This window comes from Dendropsophus ebraccatus, chromosome 7 (genome assembly GCF_027789765.1).
Source record: "Dendropsophus ebraccatus isolate aDenEbr1 chromosome 7, aDenEbr1.pat, whole genome shotgun sequence".
NCBI lineage: Eukaryota > Metazoa > Chordata > Amphibia > Anura > Hylidae > Dendropsophus > Dendropsophus ebraccatus.
Window position 1 is genome coordinate 66,154,968 of NC_091460.1, and position 20,526 is coordinate 66,175,493.

Here is a 20,526-nt window from a genome sequence, read left to right on the forward strand (position 1 = left end):
TCTCTAGCTAGGAGCGTTACCTACCTGGCCCCAAAACTTACTTTTTAAAAACATACCTACATAGGCATAGGGACGGTCCTTAGCTGCTAATTAGACATGGCTGGCGGGAAACAACTACAGAAATCACGCCTTTCTGTAAGAGTCTGCACTCAGGGATGGCCCCTTCTTCCCTCTTTCAGGGGAGGCGTAACTGCCAAACATGTTTTCCACCTTCCGTGACTATTAGGAGCTCAGGCCCCCTCCATGCTTATATAGGGTAGGTTTTACAAAGTCGGAACTGTAGAGAATATATCAGACGTGGCGCACACCGGCAAGCTTCTCTTCTTTCTTTGTTGAAATTCGGACATTGCAGGTGAGGGAGGACAAACACAGACATGCCCTACTGCAACGGCCGTTTTGCGCACATCTGCCAACTTCCTCTGGCTGAATCAAGGATTACAAAGTACATTTTTAGGCCATATAAGTAACGCTCATAGCAGTCACTTATATGGCTAAAAACTGTTTCAAGGCCATATTGCTATGTTATTTATAGCTGCAGAGGCGGTTTTATACTGACTAGTTCCCTTTAAGAGGCACAGAAACATGTTAAAAGACTTGAAGACAAGGACAAATTTAGTCAGATCTCCTACAACACCATTCACACTAGGCAGGTGCACATTACTATAAGAAACATGTATAGGGTCAGCACTCGAATGAGAAAACATGTCTCCTGGCTCAATTGCCTGACTGTGCACGGAGAGATTTCCCCTGGACTCCGGGGTTGCATATACAAGAAAGAAAAAGAGATCCTCTCCAGCTCTATTTGATGTGCACATCAAATAAAGCATTCAACATTATCTGAGCTGGAGAGGATCTCTTTTTCTTTCTTGCACATTACTATAGTTGAAACTGCAAACACACAAACAATGCAACACTCTGCCACGCCTGTAGGACACAGGGCTGTAAGTTTAAGGGTTCAAACACACACACCGTACACACAGCGTATTTACTGCTGTGATACGCAGCAAATACGCGGCAGATACGCAGCAGATTAGATCTAAATAACTGAACACAGCATCAAATCTGCACCTGCAGATCTGCTGCGTATTTGCTGAGTATACGGTGTGTGTGTTTGTACCCTTAGGGTACAAACACACAGCGTATACGCAGCAGATACGCAGCAGATTTGATGCTGTGTTCAGTTATTTAGATCTAATCTGCTGTGTATCTGCTGCGTATCGCAGCAGTAAATACGCAGCGTATATGCCATGTGTGTTTGTACCCTAAGGGTATAAACCCACACACCGTATATGCAGCGTATTTACTGCTGCGATACGCAGCAAACACGCAGCAAACGCGCAGCAAATACGCAGCAGATGAGATCTAAATAACTGAACACAGCATCAAATCTTCACCATCACATCTGCTGCGTATTTGCTGCGTATTTGCTGCGTTTACGGTGTGTGGGTTTATACCCTAAAAGTAGTTTTTTAAGACAATAACTGCATCACCTGCTGAACGGACCACAGGACAGATCTTGGATTAAAAGCAGCTATCCAAAGGTACAAGTGGTTTTGGGGGTCAGGTTGTGGGTACAGAGTCACTTTAAGCATTTTCATATTTTATAAAAAAAAAAAAAAAAAAAGCTTGTCACCTTGCATATGCCTATACAGTTTAGAGGCACAGCAGAAGATATTTGCCAATGTATGCTCGCACTGAATACACACACGGAAAGTATTGTTAATTGTTGGATCTGCCATAGAACTATGAGGCATATGGTCACCAGCAGTCCATACCAACAAGTTTGACAGCAATCTATTGATCCAATTTAACAGATCCTATTGTTTTCCCTAAATGTAAAGCAGCATCAGATGTGTCTTGAGGAGCATGTATCACATACATTTGGCAGCTGACCATACAATGGATATGATCAAGAGCAGAAGAGGCCTCTTTAGACCATAATTTTGACACTAGCTCCTCTTATGAAAAGGCAAAAAATAGATATGTTTAAGAAGTTGACCTGCCAAGCTGAATTTTTTGGACATTGTTTTGTGCAGTCGTTCATGCCATAGAACAGATCTGTGTCCACATTAAAAGGGACTAAACCATATACCAACAGGACAATTGTCGGATTTATTTTATGTAGCAGTTTTCCAGAACAACAACCTTCACTTCTAACCAGGTCATTCAGAAAAGGGACATCTAAGAAAACTAATGCAAGTCCATCTTAAGGCCATACTAAACAGGCAGACCCATAGCAAGTATTGTGTGTGTGTGTGGGGGGGGGGGGATTGCTTTGGTCCTGTACAGCTGATCTTGTATCCTTAAGGGTCATGGTGCGTTTACACAGGCAGATTTATCTGACAGATTTTTGAAGCCAAAGCCAGGAACAGACCATTAACAGGGAACGGGTCATAAAGGAAAGACTGAGATTTCTCCTTTTTTCAAATCCATTCCTGGTTTTGGCTTCCAAAATCTGTCAGATAAATCTGCCTGTGTAAACGCACCATCACTGGTAGCCATCTGTGATTATTTCAGGCCACACATTCAATAATGTATTCAAACATTCCCATCTAATTAATTTCGGGCACAGAGGTCTTCTTGGGTCTACAAGCGGACGTTCACTAGAATGATCAAGCCATGTGGCTGGTGTTTAGAAATCCCATAAGTATATATGCTAACCAGGCTATAGCTAGTGACGGAAAATGTTGCCAGAATTGTTTCAATTAAAAGCATGTGTAATAACAAATGGCCATTAGGATTTCACTATAATTTATTACTTCTAGAAAAAAAAAAAAAACTAGTAATGGGCCATGCAAAAAATAAACATACAAGTCAATGTATATCAGAAAAATCCACATAAAATACCCATGTCTCCTTTGTAAATTGAGGTAGTACTATGACATAGAAATGCTGGAAAGCGCACTCAGAGCGTCTTAAGGATGACAAGTGATGGCATGGTGCATTCTACACATTAGTATAAAGTCATGTCAGCACCAAATCTCATAGGCTTGTGTGCATTTGCCCTAAAGCAGGGATAAGGATAGAGCTATGATACAATTATTGTGTATAAGGGTACAAACACACACAGCAGATACGCAGCAGATTTGATGCTATGTTCAGTTATTTAGATCTAATCTGCTGCGTATCGCAGCAGTAAATACGCAGCGTATATGCAGTGTGTGTTTGTACCCTAACAGTATAATGAGTTTAAGGCTCTGTCCACATATTTGTTTCAGATTTTCTTCATGTTTATTTTACTATAAAGGGCATTGAGAGGGCAGACCTACTAATACACAGATAATTGTCTATCACTGATTAGGACCACCCACACGAGTATAGATTTAAAGGGGTACTCCAGAGGCAAAAACATGTTTTCTAATCAACTGGTGCCAAAAAGATAAACATATTTGTAATTTACTTCTACTTTAAAATCTTAAACCTTCTAGTACTCATCAGCTGCTGTATGTACGGCCGTAAGTGGAGTTTTCTTTCCAATCTGACACAGTGCTCCCTGCTGCCACCTCTGTCCATGTCAGGAACTGTCAGAGCAGGAAACTTTCTATGGGGATTAGGCAGCGTCCAAAGAACTGTCTAGTCAATGCACGGAATCCACTGGAAGTTATCCGTGTGAATTCTGTAGTATGCACATACCCCAAGTCCACTCTTGGGAGTAAGGGGTCATTCATACTTCCATAGAATTCCTCCTGTACATTGACTGTGTTTTGCGGACTAGACCTGGGAGCTCCCAGCATCGGGATTAATGATGATTGTGGGAGCCCCTAAACAGTTTAACGTTTGCGCTAGTGTACTGACACAGCTGCACAGCTTATTACTATATGGGGGATCCCACATGTGGTGGCAACCCACATACCTACTCACTTTGCTGCGCATGACACCAAAAAGCAGAATTGCTACTGTATGGGACCCTGCCTAAAAAGGGAAGGAAGTTGAAGGAAAAGTGCGAAGCCTAAGAGGTTTATCTGGCGGGTTCGAAGAGATAAATTGAAGCTGGAAGAAATCATGGTGTCCTGGGCCAGATGGAAATGAAAGGGGAAAGTGACACCTCAGATTGAACACGTCACCTGAATGCTGTTTTACTTATTTTTTAGAACACTTGTTGGTAGGGGCTCCCCAAAGTGGAAATGGCTGTTGGGAAACACTTGGGGGGGGGGGGGGAAGGTACTTTTTTGCACAGGGACCCTATGCAGTCTGTGTCCATCCCTGGGGAAGCAGTGTGCATTAAGGTGTATGTAACTTTGGTGGAACACTTGAGTTACTGCTTTACGCCTTGAGGGTACAAACCCACACACCGTATACGCAGCAAATACGCAACAAATACGCAACATATACGCAGCAAATACGCAGCAGTTTGATGGTGAAGATTTAATGCTGAGTTCAGTTATTTAGATCTAATCTGCTGCGTTTTTGTTGCGTATTTGTTGCGTTTTTGCTGCGTATCGCAGCAGTAAATACGCTGTGTATACGGTGTGTGGGTTTATACCCTATAACCTGCACATAATAAGGTTTGTTATTTATGACACAGCTAATTTATGTGGCTGCATGATGTCACGCAGCCTTTCACTTAACAATATCACAAAACACATGTTTACTTGAAGGATGCATTTATAGCTAAGCAAAGGAGGTAAACATCCTAAGGCTTTCAGCCAAATACAGGCCTCATATGTGGTCATATTAGGTAGATAAAACTAAGCAAATTAAGAAGATCATTTACATTATTTACATAAACTAATAGTGCATAAGAAACGCTAATATATGTAATTACAGAAAAATGCCTCACCCTTGTCTCCTGTCCTGACCAGTAATGTCAGCCATACAAATATAGCTATTGGAGAAACACTTGATTGACAGCTCCCTCTCAGACTGGTCCATACATATGCACACTTGAGTGTACATGTGTGTTCAATCAGGAAAGGGAAGAAAGCGTCTGCCAGCTTATCACCCTGAGAACAAAGAAATTAGACAGCTGAACTCAACCTGCCTGACCGTTTGCCTCTGCCAGGTGAAATGGTAAGGCAGACATGAGGGCTGCATCCAACTTCACTTCACACCAGTGGGAGTGGATTGAAAACACAGAAAGGCTATGTTGACACACATTTAGTGGATGGCTGCCATTTAAATAGAAATAATTACCGCTATTTTAAAACAATCACTGTTTTGAAATAATGGCCGTCATTTGCTAAACATAGCCTAAAAGATACAATGGATCTTTAGCTTTACTGAGATATCTGGTTACAACTGTTGCCCATAGAAGCCTATGGGGCATGAGAGGCACAAACATACACTGCTTCTACATGTCCACATGACTCTCCCAAAATCACGTTTTACTTCCAAGTTTAATCCTGGGTTTACACGTAGCGATAATTCGCCCGATCGTACGATTTCGAAGTAACGTTTTTTTTTTATAACCATCAGCGTTTAGACTTAACGATATAGCGTACGGAAAAATGGTTTTGCAATCGCTTAAGCCTATCTTACACATAGGTTAAATCGGTGAACGACTGTTTACACGGAACGATCTGTGAATTTTTTGCGAACGACGATTTAAGAACATGTTGTAAGATCAAAATGAACGATTTCTCGCTCGTCGCTTGATCGTTTGCTGCGTTTACACGTACGATTATCGTTCGAATTCGATTGTTATCGTGCAAATTCGAACGATAATCGTTCAGTGTAAACGCAGCATAACAAGGAACTATCAGCAGGTTAGATGAATCTAACCTGCTGATAGCCCCCTATTGCACAAGGGGTGCCAAGGAGGAAGGTATCTATGTGTCTTACCTTCCTCCTCAGCACCATTACCATGCTGTTAGCAGTTTACTGCTCGGTCTAAAGCACTGGCCGCCCCCCAGACCACCAAGCCAGCCCGCTACTTCTAAAAATAATCAATTGAGCAGGTGGGCCAACTCTGCGATATGGGGGTGAGGCAGTGCTCCTAATGGAGCTCTGGACTGAGGAGTAAGCTACTAACAGCACGAGCAAAGGGGAAGTTAAGAGACATACCTTCCTCCTTGGTACCCTGTGCGCAATATGGGGCTATCCCCTTTAAGAGTCAGGTTCAGTGCCAAGCTGCAGTGTGCATGCTTCCCTACTCCATCCTTAGCCTGTATGATTGATGTACAAGGTTCAGTGCTAGAAGCAAAATCCTGTACCTCAGTCATATAAGTCAGGAAGAGAAGAGGCATATGTGATTCAGCTAAGGACACCTCCTCTACGAGGCACCCAAGACTAATCTTAAGCTTGGAAGAAAATTGTGATTTTATAACTTTGTCTGCAGCCCTGAACCTGACAAAGCTGACAAATCCCTCTCCCTTGTAATGATATCTTAGAGTGTAGTACAAACACGCTAGTGATAACCTGATCCCATAACTTCCTATGGTATAACATGTGATGCCGGATGTTTGTTTGCCCACCTAAGGATGCCAGACCTACGCACAAATTATTTAGTCGGGCAGCATCATGTGAAACTCATCTAAGACTAACCCTAAACTGAACACAACTAGAAACAAAATCTCAACCAAAAAGTCCTCTTATTAGATAACTGCAAACTGCAGAACCCAGAAAACTCTTGTTTCGCCACTTGAGGCATTCTAGTTAGAAATTAGTATGCGAGGCAAGGCTTAGGTTCTGCAGAACTTCTCTATCTGCGTAGGTTCTGCTCTCACTTTTGCAGTGCATTACGGATACACACAATGCAGAATTTGTTCAGTCTGTTTAGGAGCCTACAGAACTCCTCTATTGTGTCTGCTTATAGGTAGGACGCTGGGATGGGAGGTAATGCACTTCACCAATCAGGGCGGCCTTTCTCCCCTCTCCTGAGCACAACATTCCAGTACGTGCTGACAGAGCCAAGTGTCGATGAAGATTATAATAGAAGTGAGAGAGCGTCACCAGCACATCACTACATACAGGGAGAAAGGGGGGGGGGGGGGGGGGAACTCTCAAAACTATTAAGACAAACACCTTAAACGTTAGCCACCAATTAAACCCTTAAAGTTGTAAGTACAGCATTTTGATCCCAGCAATGACCGGTTACATTCCATTATTATTATAGTGCAGCAATGCACAACGCTAACATATCAGGTCTTATTTCCAGTGGGACAGAAAACCCAAGTTTTATCATAAAAGTCGAAACTATTCCTTCCGATTTCCAAGCCTAGAAAAAGCAGGCAGGAGGACACCTCCGAGTGCACACACATCATAAAAAAAACATCAAAAAGCTTCGATGGGTTAAGACTTACAAGTTACATTAGGCGTTTATCAGCTTTTCCTTAGGAAACTTATAAAACGTCCTACTAATGACCATAAAGACGATGTCCTTTGTCAGTATTTCTTCCACCTCTATAGACTTGTGCTGGGGACTCCAGGCACTGTGCAGACCTCACTGCGGGGCCTCGGGATTTTAGCTACTAGATTCCTAAGGTCCCTCAAGGCTTCCTTTCCTTTCACTCCATGTCTGTCACAAGGAATGGTAAAGTCCACTCACCTTCCTCCCTGGCTGCCTTTCCTGGACAGACAAAAGAAGCCCTTTGTAGCTGACAATAAGGCTCCCTCCTCGGCGATCACTGATGCTCCGTATAAGAGGTACTGCAGTATTTCCAGCTCTGGAGAGCTTCTCACAAGGCACTTTCCCAGGCAGCAGGCGAAGCTTACTGACTCGCTCCAGGATTATAAAAGAATTTCCTTTAGAAACGCTGCCAGTGTTTAGGCATGCCCACTGCCAGATCATAAAGTACACATTTATAGCTCTTGGTTAGGTGAAAAACACTGATGAAGATGACTTCCATCCCAGGATCAAGGTCCACGGGGATGTGCAGCACAGAGCTGCATTACATAGTGGGCAATGCTGAGCCTATCCTCGCTGGACAAAGGGGGTGGAACTAGTATGCAGGCATGTCAGCATTCCCAGTTGCCTAGCAATGACTATGAACATGCTAAAAGAAAGCATGAATGAAAGGAATCACACACAAAAAAGTTTGAAGAGATGATAAAAAGGTCCGATTACACTTCTTCCTCTACGCTCTGTGTTGGAGACCACCAGCGATCCAGCTTCCTAGTCAACTGTGTCTAATTATAATCTGCCTTGTAGAGTCTTGTAAAGAGGATGCACAGTAAGCACTTTTACCTCCCACAACTGTGGATAACTCTTGGCATAGGAAAGGTCTGCATTATTACACCAGAGAAAGTGGTGGCTAGAGGAATATAATTACCACCTGCACTGCATCAAGGAGACAGCCCTACATTCACCTACATCCGGAACACAAGCTATACAAATTATTACTTATACCTCATGTGAAGAGGATCTATGGCTGCTTCGACAAGATCTCCGTATACATAAAACAGTATGGAAACACTGTGCAAAGTAATACAAACCTACTACAAAAAGTCATGAATATATGTGCTTGTTTATCACAGTGTCTAGATTTTACATATAAACAGCAAAATAGGGTGTTTTAAATTAAATTGGTTATATTCAGCCTCTGGAACTTAAAGTGTTTAATTAAAAAACAAAACAAAAACCTTTTGACACGTCAGATGTGTCAAGTTTTTATTGGTCAGGGTTTGGGTATGAAGATGCCCAATAAACTCTGATACATGGGTCTCCAAACTGCGGTCCTCCAGCTTTTGCAATACTACATCTACCATCATGCCTGGACAGCCAAATCCAAAAGCTTTAGCTGTCTGGGCATGATGGGAATTGTGGTTTTGCAACAGCTGGAGGACCGCAGTTTTGAGACCCATGCTTTAATGAGTAGGAAAAAGAGCTCAGGTAAGTTCTTTCCTTCCATTCTCATCTTGCTGCAGGAGATGTACTTAAGGGTACAAACACACACGGCTTATACGCTGTGTATTTACTGCTGCGATACGCAGCAGATACGCAGCAGATTAGATCTAAATAATGGAACACAGTATCAAATCTGCTGCGTATCTTCTGCATGTGTATAAACCCAAACACCGTATAAGCAGCGTATTTACTGCTGCGATACGCAGCAAATACGCAGCAAACACGCAGCAGATTATATCTAAATAACTGAACACAGCATCAAATCTGTACCAACAAATCTGCTGCATATTTGCTGCGTATTTGTTGCGTATCTGCTGTGTATACGGTGTGTGGGTTTGTACCCTTAAGGGGTTATCCAGCGCTACAAAAACATGGCCACTTTCCCCCTCTCGTCTCCAGTTTGGGTGGGGTTTTGAAACTCAGCTCCATTTAAGTAAATGGAGCTTAATTGCAAACCGCACCTGAACTGAAGACAACAGTAGGGGGAAAAGTGGCCATGTTTTTGTTAACGCTGGATAACCCCTTTAATAGAAGTCTATGGAGCTGGTCTCCAGCAGTGACCAGAGAGACAAGAGGAGCTTGCAATAAGTGGGGGGCCTTTTTGAAAATGGTAAAACAAGCGCCAATCTCGCTGATCTGCGCTCATTTGAGGTAGAAAGCTGAAGATTGCTACGTGTGAAACTACCCTTAAGGCCCTATTACACGGGCCGATCAGGAGGAGCAAGCGAATGCTGACCTGTCATATCGTTCCCTGCTCAAGGCCAGTGCTATTAAACACTCTGACAGCAAGCAGGAAGTGTGGGGGGGCCGTGGGGAGGGGCTTTCCAATCTTTATTTCATCCGGGGAGCCTATAGGAGATAGCAGTCGTCTGCTACCGCCACTGGGGGACCGTTGTTATCCTGTGTAGCGGCCGATAATCGCTTGGTGTATTAAGGCATTTAGTGCCCTTTTACCACAGCCGACAGACTCCACATAACAAGCATCGATCCACAACTTTTTACAGATGGCTCATATAAAAATAAGTTATCACTCGCTTATCCCATTTACTCCTATGAACGATGATTTGCCTGATATTGCCCTGTGTTAAAAAGGTCTTTACCACAATTCTAGAGATACTAGAGATAATCGAACTTAAGAGTACAACTTAAGAGTACATTCAACCCTAACTTTCAGCATTGAATACTGGTGGCTGAACAAGCTGGATGCAGCCCTAGGGAGCCCTGGAAAAAATTAACAGTCTATGGTTGTAACCACGTTTTTCAGGCAGCCTTACGGCTGCATCCGACTTCTTCAGCCATTGGTAATCAAATGCAGAGAGTTTGGGTTTGGACAAACCCAAATGAGCTTGGAGTTCGATTATCTCAAATAATAGATACCTTTCTCATAAAAACAGACCCAGTCTGCCTGAGATATTTTAATTAATATGAAAATTACTCCAAAATCTCCCAGAGTGTTGCCTGGGCTGCAAGAAGCCAGCAAGATCTAGCCTCTTCACCAAATAGTAGTGCCCCTGTGCTATTTGTAAACACTTCCGTTGTTTTGATTGACTCGCTGCAGGTTCAGCTTTGCCACTTGCTTGAAATCAAATGCATTTCAAACTATGCCTGGCACATGTATGGTACTAGAAGATTCTCATGGCTGTTTCTAGTGGACTGTCCTAATCACGCAAACTCAGATCAGTTTTTGAGACTGCAGGGAGGAGCTTCAATTTTCGCATATGCGCTAAGTACTGAGCCACAATGCGCTTGCACAAGATTATAAGCGAGCAGCAGAGCTGAAACTACAGGCTGCTGGCTGGCAATTTACAAGTGGGGCATTACTGCTAAATTAAAGTGACTGTACCACCAGGCCCAGGCTGAAGCACTGGAGGCGGGACGACCCACCATTAGTGGGAGAAAACCCTAGCCCCTCTATGATAGGTTTCCATTGATTCTAATGGAGTCACGTCATATCGGCCCGCCTCCAGTGCTTCAGCCTGGGCCTGGTGGTACAGTCACTTTAGGGGGATAAACCTTGCTGGGCTTTTATAGCCTAGGAGAATGCCCAGTGGGCTTTCTGCATATAAATATGAAATAAAACAAGGCTCTCTGTGCTATAGGGGTAAATGTGAAATCATTGTACCACAACCTTAGTTTATGCTTTAGGGTACCTCACATGTAGCACAATTGCATCGTATTTCACTCTGCGAATTTCGCAGTGAAATCTGCTGCAATACTGTTTACTATTAAAGTCTATGGCACTCCATTCTCACAGTGGAATGAAAATATAGTATATATTTACAAATTATAAATATAGTGCCGTAGCCTTGTAAAACTTAACTATTTAGATGCTGTGATGTTTATGATTTTTAACGTCACAGCCGCTAAATAGTTACGTTTTACAAGGCTACAGTGCCATAGAGTTCAATAGTAATTTCTCTGCAACCTCGCAGCGTGAAATCCGCTCCAAACATGGTACATGTGAATAAACCCTTATAGTTCAAAGGGAGAAGGGGATAATCCCATCAGGGCAGTTAACAGACTGGGCATAACTGACTGGGAGGATAGGGCATAACTAAGGCCCTATTCCACGGAACTTTTTCTAACGATTACCGTTCATAAAATCGTTCAAACGACCGCTCGTTAACAATATTCGTTCTGTGGAATAGCTGTAAACGAGCGAACGACAATAGGGAAATCGTCGTTGAGTCGTTCACTATTTTTTTTCAATATCTCGAAAAAAAATCGTTGGTCTTTCAACAATAATTCGCTAATCTTTTCGTTGAATAAAAAAATCTTTCAGTCGTTCTTGAAATGTCTACCTACATTTCCCCACCTACATGCTCAGCTCGGCGAACGTTTTAAACGACGATGTAACGACCACAAAAAAATCGTTACACTACAGATATCGTTCACGTACCCACACGTATTATGTGTTATCGTTCGCTTAAAAAAATTGTTAAGTGCTCGTTAACGAGCGGTCATTGGAGCGAGTCTATGAGCGATAATCGTTCCGTGAAATAGGGCTATAAGATTGTGGGTGTTCGACAGCTGGGTCCAACATGATCTTGTGTATGGGAACCCCAAAATCCTCACTGAATGGGCCTGTTCATCTATGCACTGTGGAAATCCACAACACAGTTTGCAATAGATACCACCAGCATCTAATAAATTGTACTGATATCTAATAGAGAAAGCCTTGCTCTGTTAGGGTGCGTTCACACCTACAGGATCTGCAGCAGATTTGATGCTGTGTTCAGTTATTTAAATGAAATCTGCTGCAGAAAATCAGCTGCAGATCCTGTAGGTGTGAACGCACCATTAAACTGATAAAAAAAAAAAAGGTAGGAGTGCATGCATATTTTGGGCTAAACACCTACATTAATAGGAATGAGTGCTTTAATATAGTAAAATACTACTAGCATCAAATTGGGCATACATATGATTTAGGTCTCCCAAGTCTCTAAGGGTGCCTTTACACAGAGATTTATCTGACAGATTATTGAATCCGAAGCTAGGAACAGACTAAACAGAACAAGTCATAAAGACAGATTTCTCCTCTCAAATCCATTCCTGGCTTTGGCTTCAAAAATCTGTCAGATAAATCTGTAAAAGGGACCCTAAGAATTCCCAGCGTGCCTCCCGCGCTGACACACCTGGTCTGTCCACCTATCAACATGGACGTCCATTCATTTCATTACCATAGTCTCAATTTAGGGGAAACTACATGTGTATATTAAGTATCTGAATAAACAGCAATTATTGAATGCTTACTATAACAATGACTACTGATAGAAGCAACGCACAATATACAGTTATTGAATAAGTACAATTCTAAATAGTCATAACCATGCAGAGCAGCAGTTTATGTAATTGGATACTACCTGTACATGCAAAGCAAAAATCAAAAAGTGCAAATTTAGTGCATGGGTAAGACCTATTAATACAAATACAGTACACAGAACCATTCCTTTATGACGTTCTTACTTTCCACCCCACTTTACAGAGTGAAAGTCAGTGCACTCAGTACACAACATTCAGCAATTTACCTCCCCGCCTGCCATATTGGTCAAGATGAAAGACAAAAAGTGACAGCCACATCTCATACTTTACCATTAGGGCATCTTGGAGATAAGTAGTCACAGATGAGGCCCCTTTAAGAAGTTATCCCAGCTCACACTGGAATGTAAGATTATACCAGGTAAATAGTGTGTACCTTCCTGTGAATCAGGTTCTGCAATCATTACACAAGAGTGGACTTTAGAGAAGAAAGTAAAGGAGGGGTGCGGTGTGACGGGTTGTCACCGACTAAAGTTCAGTAGCCTAGGGAAGCACAAAGGAGGAGCTGCCTTCCAGCATTGTTTAAAATAGTATTTCTTGAAATCTTTGAAAAGAAACATCAAGGTGCACATTCTATACATGATAAAGAACACATAGTACATGGCAGGGTTCACATTGAGCACACTAGAATACTCTAACTGGAATCACAGTTTTCTTAAATGGTCCAATATATGAATTGCTTAAAGAATTACCCCCGGGGGGGGGGGGGGGGGGGATGACATTTGAGTCTTGGGTCTAACGGCCTGTGGGATTTCTGAGCCGAGTCTCTGCTGCGGATTCCGCTTGAAATTCTGCTTGTCCTATTGCTTCAATGGGATTTCTCATGCGCCTCTGCTCTCTGCTCAAAGAATAAACATGGATTCCCTAATCCTGTAATGCCTCTGCTTTTTCCTCCCGCGACCCTACTCATTAGTATCCCCCTGGTTACTATACTGCGCAACCTGGAGCGGTGCACCAACACAGCAAAGTTTCTTGTCCTTGGCTACCGTGTCAAAGCACTTGCGCCATCTTCACCACCTTTGCTCAGGATTCCCTAATAGGATAGATGAATATATACTGTATATCATAATAAAGCTTAACAGTAACACGTTTCAGTTTTTCTTTTAATCTTAATAATGGGACTAAATGTCATGCAATTTTATAATGTACATGCAGTTCATTTTAAAGTTCTCTTCCTGCTGTCAGTAAAAACACAACTTATCTTGGAAAAGCCATCAATGTGGGATCTGTAGAGGTCAGACCTCTACTGATCAATGAATGGACATCTGTATAGTAGCAGAACTCTCAGTTTTACCGGACACAGTGGTGCATTGATACATGTGGCTGCGGTGGATACTGCAGCTCAGCACTATTGGCCCACCACCAATCGCACATTTCATTGCTTGTCCCAAGGATAGGGAAGAAATGTGAAGAATTCAAATGAGAAAGTTGATCAACTTGTAATTTTATTTTATTATTTGGGGACTAGGCTCACTTAAAGGTATACTGGAGGGGCGGGGGGGAGGTCACGTTGCACAGATATGTTTCTTTGATTAAAAAATAAAAAAATAAAAGTTTTTTTCAGCACCTAGCTGCTGTATGCCCTTAAAAGAAGTTATATAGTCTTTCCAGTCAGACACAGTGCTCCCTGCTGCCACTTCTGTCCACGTCAGAGATTGTCTAGCGCAGGAGAGGTTTTCTATGGAGACTTGCTTTGCAAGAAACAGTTCCCGACATGGACAGAGGTGGCAGCACCTGTTCCTTATAGAGCAGTACATAAGTAGTGAAAGGCTTTATTTATCTAAATATAAGTAACTAATGCTGGGTTTACACGTAGCGATAATTCGCCCGATCGTACGATTTCGAAGTAACAATTTTTTTTTATAACGATCAGCGTTTAGACGGAACGATATATATTGTAGTACGGAAAAATCGTTTTGCGATCGCTTAAACCTATCTCGCACATAGGTTAAAGCGGTGAACGACTGTTGACACAGAACGATCTGAGAATTTTTTGCAATAAAACGACGATTTCATAACGTTCAAAAATCAAAATGAACGATTTCTCGCTCGTCGCTTGATCGTTCGCTTTGTTCGAATTCGATCGTTATCGTGCAAATTCGCATGATCATCGTTCCGTGTTAACGCAGCATTATACATCTGAACTCCTCTCTGGCAGCAATCAATTTACACCACACAGGTCAGAACTACTAAAATAGTTACCAGCAGATTTGCACCTGCAGCATGCTCATTATGTTGTGGATTAACTTCTCCACTTTCTGTGTATACGCAGTCAGTGCCCCGCCTCACTCACTGATTGGCTGAGTGGGGCCATGACATCACAGAATGAGGAGACTGGCAGGGGACCATGAGCCATTACGCAACACTGCAGGAGCAGGTAAATAGGACTTCATTATGATCCTTTACACTATCTGCTTTAACCCCTTCACGGCAACCATACGGCTATATACGTTCCTGCTGCACACACTTCTGCTAAGGGGTTTTAATATGTGCAGGGCCGCTTCAAGGCGATTGGACCTGTACATATTACAGTCCCCAGACCCGGGCATAATGACAGGCAGCCGCGGTCATGCATGAACCCCCTTATGCTGCGTTTACACAGGCAGATTTATCTGACAGATTTTTGAAGCTAAAGCCAGGAACAGACCATAAACAGGGAACGGGTCATAAAGGAAAGGCTGAGATTTCTGCTCTTTTCAAATCCATTCCTGGCTTTGGCTTCCAAAATCTGTCAGATAAATCTGCCTGTGTAAACACACCATTAAACGCTGCGATGCGCAGCAGCTATCCGAAGGTACAAGTGGTTTGGGAGGGACAGATTGCGGGTACAGAGTCGCTTTAAGGTAGTCAGAGACAGGACAAGGACCTGTCACTTGACTGATTGAGACCCCCCTGCATAAAAAGTTTTAAAACATATTTTAAAAAAAAAAAACACTAATAAAAGTGCCCTAATAAAGATTTATTGCCCCTTTCCCATCATAGAAATAAAAATATAAAAAAAGCCAAAAAACATTACACATGATAGTGTGCGGATTTGTCCAATCTATTAAAATGTAATAAATATTTTTCCCACACTATGACCAGCGTAATTGAAAATTGGAAGAAAAAAAAACAGGATTGCTGATTTTTAACATTTAGAAAAAAATTAAATTAAAAAAATTATTTTTTCTTACACCAATATGATACCAAGAAAAAGAGATCATAGTGCGAAAAATGACACCCCTTCCAGCCCTCTAGGTGGAAAAATTAAAGAGCTATGGCTCTTAGAAGGCAGAGAGGAACATTGAAGTAATGTGACCCAGACATCCGGGCACCAATGACCTTGGTCATGAAGGGGTTAAATGCTGAACTTCACATATGGTCACAAAAGGAAGTAAACAAGTATACAATAACATCCATAAAGTAGCCTGACTAACAGAATGACTAACTTTTAATGCTACTAATATATGAAGACAGTATTTTTATGTAGCCATTAGGTGATAATAATTCACCTTTAGAACTCTACACCAATTACAATGTTGACTCCTTTAATATAACCGCAGACTATTCTGAAATTGAAGGCAAATGTTAATAACACGTTCTGACCAGCGGAAGTTTGTACATTACTTTTTATAATCAAATTGAGTCTATTGATAAGTGACAGACAGACCTTCTGTCTAACCACAATGATGTTACAGGCCGTATTGGCCTTACCATCTAGGAGAGATGAATACATGGAATCAGATTGATCTCTGACTGCTGCCACCATGTGTCGGCTGTAAGACACAACTGGCAGTCACTATACGGAACCGGCTTAGCTCCCGACCCCATTCCCTACTCTCTGCCCAATATTTTAACATACATGTACTTCAAATGTTGGGTAAGGTGTTTCCACTCTTAAAAAAAACTTTTGACATTTCACAAGTTTTGAACAGTTGGGGGTCTCAATGATCAGGAGAACAAGACAGGAGAAGCGGCCAGTAGCACATATCACACCCCAGCTTGCATCAATCTTTGTCTAGGTGGCCCCATTAAAAGTCTATGGGGTTGCCTGGGTGGAGACTATTGACAGCAAGGAGGTCCAGTGCTGTTGCATATGCCTTTCCACCCATTCACCCCCATTTAAGGGGATGGGACCATTGCTGGGGTGTTTGCCAGGAGCACACAGGTAAATCCTTTTCCTTAACTGTTTGGCCAATCACAGTACAGCAACTAAGTCTCTGTATTTTGCTATGCTATGAAAAAGGAAAGGGCAAGGAAGGGGTAAAGCCCCTATCCCACGGAACGGTTATCGGCTGTTTCGGCTGATAATCGTCCTGTGAAATAGAAGGCAACGATCAGCTGCGATCGTTCATGTCAGCTGATTGTTGCATCCTTTGTCTTTCAAACATGTTGAAAGACAAACGACTGAGATAAAAGTGATATGCTGCCGTCGCACCGTGGAATAGGACCGGGCAGCTCCCCCGCAGCTCCTCGCGGCCGCCCCCGGACTTGCTGCTGCTGCGTGGAATAGCGGCAGCAGCTCGTTTGCTTCTCTTGTCGGCCTGTGGAATATGGCCTTTACATTTTACATGAACTGACAGTTCAGACAGGTTCAAAAACCATAGGTAGACAGCCTAAACCCCCTATTCCTGCACAAAGCAGCAACTAATGCCCTACCACCCCGTCCCCCCCAAACACACACATACTTCCGGAGATCTCTCTTGGAGCTTGACATATAGAAAACTGCAGATTTCAGAGAAGGTAGTTTCCAACACTTAAGGGATTTTAATTTTTTACTGGGGGTAAAGACATTTTTGATACAGCAGTATATGGTTTACAAGTAACATATTACAGGCTATCATATGGCAGGAAGTTGATTGGAACAGTGACATTTAACTAATTTCTTAAAAATACAGGGGGGGGGGGGAATCAGTTAAGCAAATGGCACAGAACCAGTAACATTCAGGAGAGTAAGGTGCTTATTTACTTGGGGACCCACGTGGTCTGTGTTCAGGCAGACAGCCAGCACGATTAGCTGACAGCCATGTCACATGACCACATACCAGCCAGAAGCAAACAGATCGTCTCAACCTGCTGGCTGAGTTTACTGTAAGATCATATGTAAATAGGGACAGTCAGATCACTATCTCCGGGTCACCAAAAAGTGAGGAGTTTACATGTCAGCGTTGCATTAATATCTCATCAGTTCAAATTGCAGCACACATTTTATTTTTCTTGCTTTATTACTTATGCTGTACAGAACGTATTCTTTACGAGTGTTACTTGTCTGTACAGTAGCTTAGATTAGACTATTTAACTGAAGATGTAAAACAGATTACAAACAGAAAACTAATACAAACATGAAGCCCTTATGGTTTAAAGATATATTCCGGTATAACATAAAAATGCATACTGCCCTACCCCACTCTCCCTCTGCTCCTGTATCGGCCTCCTTATGGTACAGCTTGTGGTTTCTTCCACAAGCTATTCAGCTAGTCACTGACTGATGGACACAACAGCCAGCGATTGGCTAAATAGGGAAAGGCCCTCTGTTAAGAATTAACAACGGGTGATAAGCAAGAGACTGGAAGTTGCTGGCACAGGGGCTGTGGGAGACTAGGGCAGAGAGTATAATAATTTTTACCATGCCCCCAGCAAATTGAACGAAAACTAGAAAACCCCTTTAATACAGCAAAGGGGGTACTATAAAAAAAAAAACCTATTTACCATCCACAGGTTTGGAGAGTAATTGTCAGGTCCAAATCAGGGACACCTCTGAAAATTAATTAAAGTGAAAACTAAATTAAAGTGAAAATGAATGCCCCAACTCCTTTAAAGCGACTCCGTACACACAATCTGACCCCCAAAAACCACTTGTACCTTCAGATAGCTGCTTTTAATCCAAGATCTGTCCTGGGGTCCAATCAGCAGGGGCTGCAGTTGTTGTCATAAAAACAACTTTAATCCGGCAGCGCTGTGTCTATCGGCTGGGGCTTACATTTGTATACGCATTAGGCTGGCACAACTTCTCTGTCCTTCCTCCCCACACTCATCATCATTAGGAATGCTCCAGGCAGATTGCTTCCTATTCCCCACCTGTGGCAGCCCGGCACATGGGCTGGATCGTTAATACACCAGTGCAAAGCTCTATCAGCAGTAAATGTTCCTGGATCATTCCTAATAATGAGGGTGGGGAGGAAGGACATAGAGGTGGTGCCAGCCTAATGCATATACAAATGTAAGCCCCGGCCATTAGACACAGCGCTGACGGATTAAAAGTTGTTTTTATGACAATAACTGCATCCCCTGCCGAACGGACCCCAGGACAGATCTTGGATTAAAAGCAGCTATCCGAAGGTACAAGTGGTTGGGGGGGGGGGGACAGATTGTGGGTACGGAGTCGCTTTAAGCACACAAATGCCACAGCTCCATTCAAGAGATAGCCCAGTACAACTCAACTAACTTTGGAAGCACCACAGACAGTGGTCTCAGCAGTCAGAGCCCCAGACACCTGACTATGGACAGAGGATAAAGGGGTATTAGGAGTTAAAATAACTTAAGACTGAATTCACACTTGTGCACATGTGCAAAGGCAAATATGATGCAAGTTACATGGTGGACACAGAAGCCAGAGGAACCCATTAACTTTGTAAGGGTCTGGTACTACTTTCTAAGACATATACAATGTTTTCGTGTGTCTACTATTTTGTTACTGGTGTTTTGACTATTTTGTGTGTGCTGTCCCTTCCAATCCTTGTGCTACTACCTGTGCTTTGCAGTGTAGACATGGCACAGAGCTGTTCGGCCTCCCCCTCTGTACTGGTAGTGGCACTGGCAGTTGGCACCAGTTTCCAAGGCAACCAGCACCCATCACACCTGCAGGATCACTTTCCCCTACACAGCAGACAGATGACTGGAAATGCAAAGTAATAGAATAAAAGGCAAAATAAACTAGGATGAAAGGGTAATGGTTGGGCCCAATGGACCTGGTTAGACCCTAAACCACCAAGGGCAGTTTTGCCACCCTGGATAGGGGATAAATTCCCAACTGGGTAGGTGATAAATGTTATACCGGTGATGAGGACTACTGGGGGACTCTGGTCTCCTGCCTTCACCGCCCAGCACATGACTACAACAAGTAGGCTAGGCATCCGGGTAACTGCACTGCCCTTTTACTGAAAGTCAATGGGAGAGAGTGAAACAGCTGTCCTCAGCACTCAGAGGTTTATATCTTAGGTATTCTGATACCAAATAGATTTGTTACACACTGTCCCCTCAGGACCTGTGCTAAGGCCAACACACCATCAGTTTTGCCTGCAGTTTTCCTTTAAATGCATATTAAAATAAAGCTTACTCATGGTATGTCGCAAGTTTCTGATATACACTTCAAAAATTAAAGGCACCAATCATAGCAATTATTTACCATTGTCTAAGAAAACTGAACAGCAAAGGAAATGCACAGTGTCTCCCACCTTAAAGTCACAGGTTGCATAGAGCAAAAAGTGCATTGGGTTTTATTCAGGTTTTGCTGTTTAATTTTTCCTCCATTAGGGTCCGTTTACAAACACAGATTATCTGACAGATATCTGACAGATTTTTGCAGCCAAAGCCAGGAATGGACTATAAACAGGGAACAGGTCATATAGGAAAGACTGAGATTTCTCTTTTCAAATCCATTTCTGGTTTTGGCAGCAAAAATCTGTCAGATAATCTGTGTGTGTAAACGGACCCTCAGGCAAACTAATAGTAAAAATTATTATAAATACAAATTGTACTTGCTTTACCGCCCACCATATATACAGGCATTTAGCGACGTGTATACATGACCTTGCAGAGCTCATGGACACCAAATACCTATCTGAGCACTGTGGGGGGAGATTTATCAAACTGGTGTAAAGTTAAACTGGCTTAGTTACCCTTAGCAACCAGATTCCACCATTCATTTTTAAAAGAATCTGTAA

General features: G+C 42.6%; 1 protein-coding gene across 5 annotated transcripts in view; it reads right to left on the minus strand.

The window, feature by feature from the left end:
- MTUS1 (microtubule associated scaffold protein 1) overlaps positions 1 to 19,422 on the minus strand; it is a 161,187-nt gene extending 141,765 nt beyond the window's left edge. Inside the window, exon 1 of one of the 5 annotated variants that reach the window (XM_069977677.1) lies at positions 19,332 to 19,422. The gene's annotated coding sequence lies outside the window, so the exon portion shown is untranslated. Of the gene's footprint in view, positions 1 to 7,486; positions 7,757 to 12,877; positions 12,967 to 17,986; positions 18,032 to 19,331 lie in introns of those variants that run through there. The other 4 variants (XM_069977679.1, XM_069977678.1, XM_069977676.1 and 1 more) reach the window with 4 other exon arrangements.
- Positions 19,423 to 20,526: the final 1,104 nt, after the last annotated feature.